Source organism: Nicotiana tomentosiformis, chromosome 7, assembly GCF_000390325.3.
Source record: "Nicotiana tomentosiformis chromosome 7, ASM39032v3, whole genome shotgun sequence".
Lineage (NCBI taxonomy): Eukaryota > Viridiplantae > Streptophyta > Magnoliopsida > Solanales > Solanaceae > Nicotiana > Nicotiana tomentosiformis.
The window spans coordinates 15,956,983-15,961,022 of record NC_090818.1 but is presented as its reverse complement, the minus strand read 5'-3'; positions in this window follow the sequence as shown (position 1 = coordinate 15,961,022).

The following is a 4,040-nucleotide window of genomic DNA, read 5'->3' as shown; positions in this document are numbered from 1 at the left end:
AATTTTTCAAGCCGAAAAAGGGGAAAAGCCATTCTTTTGAGACCATATCGGCCTAATTCAAGAGCCTAAGGGCTATTTTATTTTTTGAGTTCGAGAAATCGTCCTTACTCAACTAAAACCTAAGGGTCATTCTACTTCGAGTTCGAGCAAGTACTTACTTGATTTTAAAGACTACACTGGTCCGACTTCGGTCTAGTTGCCTAAAGTCCCAAACTTGTGAGCAAAATCTCCATAAGGCATGAAAGCATGAATGAAATAGAATTTTCACGAGGCAGGAAATAGAATAAAGACAAGTCAAATAGAAAAAATATCTTTTATCTATACGAAAATATTTACATGGACCGATCAGGGTCCCGCACAAAAAATCAAAAAAGAAAAAAGCCTAAGATTCCTAATTTTCCTCAGGGGAAGCTTCTTCTCCATCGAGGTCCTCCCCATTCTCGGACCCGCTCTTGCTTCCATCATCATCATCATCATCGGAAGAGGCCAGCACTCTCACATCAGCTTCATGTTCTTTAGCCTTTATTATCTCGTCGGTAAGATCGAAACCTCGAGCATGGATCTCCTTGAGGGTTTCCCTCCGAGATTGGCATTTGGCGAGTTCAACAATCTAATGAGCTCTAGTTTGGGTGGTCTCGGCTGCCTCTCTCGCTTGGACTTGAGTGGCTTCAGCGTCAGCCCGGTAGACGGCCACGATCGCCTCTGCCTCGGCCTTTGCCTTTTTGGCTTCAGATTTGGCCTTTGCAAGTTCGGAAGCCAATCGAGCCTCGAGCTCCTCTATTTTCTTTGCCTGAGCTGAGCTCTTCTCCTTCATGCCTCGAAGCTGACTGTAGACCGATGGCAATTGGGTTCGAGCAACCTCTTTTTCAGCAGCAAAGCGGTCCATACTTTCTTTCTACCCCAAGGTCTCCACCTTCATCATGTTGACCTCCTCGCGGAACTGCTCGATCATCTCGACCTTCTGCTGCAGCTGTGAGATTGAAATGTTAGCCACCATTCCCGAATCGAGCCCATGAGCTTTTAAGATTTTCATTACCTGCTCGATCAGGTCGGTCTGATCTTGGTGAGCCTTGGCCAACTCGGCTCGGAGGTCCTTGATCTCCTCTTCTTTTTGCCCACTGAGAAGTTTAAGGGCATTTTTCTCCTCCGTGAGCCCTCGGAGGTCGGCCTCACATCGGCTCATCTTTGCTCGGGATTTTGTAAACGCCTCCTGATAGAGCGCCAAATCCTATACATAAAAAATAAAGGAAATTAGACGTGAAGAGAAGAAATAAACTAAGTATGACATCGACAAAGGGAGTTGAGACTCACTCGATTCAAGGCTTGTTGAGCCTCATCGAGGAGACTCGATGCTTTACTCAGGTCGGTAGTATCATCGACCCCGATAAAGTTACCACGGAAGGGGTCCTCCCCTCCATGGGCCTCGTCTACTTCCGGAGTCCTCGTAGCTTAGGCCTCCCGAATTGCCTCCTCAAAAAACGCAGGGAGAATCGGCGAGTCTCAAATATCTATTGCCCCAAGTGAGCCACTTGGGGTGTTCTCCTCGCTGCGAAGGGCCTCGGAGCCGGCCCCTTCAGACATACCCGCCTTTTGCTCATCTCGGCGGGAAGCATCTTCGATCTTCGATGACTCGTGGACTTTGCCCGAGTCCTTTTCTAAGACCCTCTCGGCTCGAGGCGGAATCTCCTCAACCACCAACTGACACTCACTAATGACTTGGGGAACTGTACCGACGGGACGTTTCGGTCAATCCCTTCGCTTACGTCACGAGGATGACGTCATGACAGGTCGAGGTAGAAAATCGAAAGCTCAATTCGTTTCTTGTCATTTCACTCCAAAAAATGAGGGGACTATTTGTATACGGTTAAAACCGGGCCCACCTGATTTTACTATTTGACCGAGACCGGGAGGTTGCATCAAAGGATGGCCTCATAACGGAACAGACTAAATCACGAGGATAAAGAACCGAGTTCAGAATCGAGGTACCTGTCGAGATCGAGGCTAGTAGCGATCGAAACCAAATGAGACAGACATCGAGCAAGATCGAAGATAGCACAATAGCAGAAAGGCGAGATATCCGTGACTGGTCGAGGATCATGGAGTAAATTTTGGAACGGTTCAAATCAGAAACGGTTAATTAGCTAATCATGGGATTTTCTTCTGTAATTAGAATTATACCATAAGTGGAATTCCTCTACTATTTAAAGGGGGATTCTAATCATCTATAGCACATATTGTTCACAGATATCAAAGCAATATAATTCTCTTTCTCGTTTATACTATTGTTCATCAGCTTGTTATTTTTTAATTATTCTTACATCAACCAGTTCGAGGGTATTCAAACTCGGGGGTTGAGTTCCATTCTAACACTGATTTGCTTTATTTTATAGTTCATTTCTGTTATTAATCTTCATATTCATCAATTGGTATTAAGTGAAATCACGTGTCTTTAGAACTACATTATAAGTTTAATTGTTATCCAATTTTAAGGGTAAAAAGCATGTCAAAAAATTGAATTTTAACAATATATGAAAAATACCTACAAGTTGGAACTTTCATGTCAAATCAATATCAACTTAAGAAATATACGGTCAAAATTCAGTGCGTATAGTTGGCTCTGGAAAGCATATATATAGTAGGACGTGGATACTCCCTGTGTTTCACAATATTCCGAGTCCTACCCGTCAAAGCAAATGCCAACGTGCATGTTACAAACGGAATACGAGTCTAAAGAACTTATTCTGGACTAATCCAAAATAACAGCTTCTATCTTAACGATATTAAAGAGACAAGAGCAATTTTAAAGATTAGAATAATTTTAGCCTGTCCTTAATTAGAGCAATGTTAAGTATCAGAATCATTAGCAGGTCCTTATAGCTCGTTTCCTCCAAGTATAATTAAATTATGCCAAAATGTTGTGAAGTTGAATTCGATCCTCTCTGAATCATTTTTCATGGAGTAAGAAATGCTTTACTTACACTTAGGTATTAGTACTATATCAAAGAACCTGGAAGAAAACGGAGAAAAGAATATCTTTTAGTGGGAATTAGTGCATTTATTTGACAATGTTATGAAGTCTATTAGACTATCTATCTATATTCTCCATCTCCCAATCTATTAAACTTACTTAGCAAAACAGATTATTGAAATATCTTTAGCACAATTAATATATCACACAATGATATTCTAGAGAATATTTGTTATAAACTACAATACCATTTTTAATGAGAGTGAGCCAGTGAGGCATTGACTCATTAGACAGCTCATGGTTGAATGAAAGTGAAAAAGATGGTTGAACAGATTCGAAACGTACTAGCTTTAAAAAGATGGTTGAATGAAAGTGAAATGCTTTAAAACCGTCGCAACGTAGATTGGCTATTTTCAAAATAAGTCAATTATATATATTGCCTCCCAGTGTAATTGAAGTTGGAAATTTTGTGTTGTGTTTATTTTCTTTAGGCCTCATTAGCAACTAGCTCTCATGATTTTGCTGCTTTCTAACGAGACGATGATATAATCTCATCCAATTGTTATTATGGACCGTGATATAAGAAAGACTTTGCACAAGTATTGTCCATCTATTATATCATATTATATCATGGGCGGCCTGACGAATTTTGTACCCTAAAGCCAAACTTTACGAGGGCCTTAACTTTTTTTTTTAAAGAAATTTTTTATTTGAAGTTTATTTGTCTACCTTTTTTAGAAGTAAAGTTGCTAATAATTTTCTTATAATCAGTTTTTTCCTAATAAGTCGTTCTCAATTGACAATATAACTAATCTATTTAATCTCTCTTGAGATATTGTTGATCTTAGGTAAGATTTATCAATTTTAATTTTGAAATACTTCTTTTCGCCAATGGTAACATGAGTTATTAACATTATTCTATAAGCAATATAGGCATTTGGAAAAGAAATAAATCTTTTTATTTGATTGAGTATATCAATTAAACTGTTATCTTTCAATTGTACTCGTTAATTGTATTAAAGCGTATTACAAATACTATTTCATTTTTATTAGTATTTTTTTTCTTTACCTT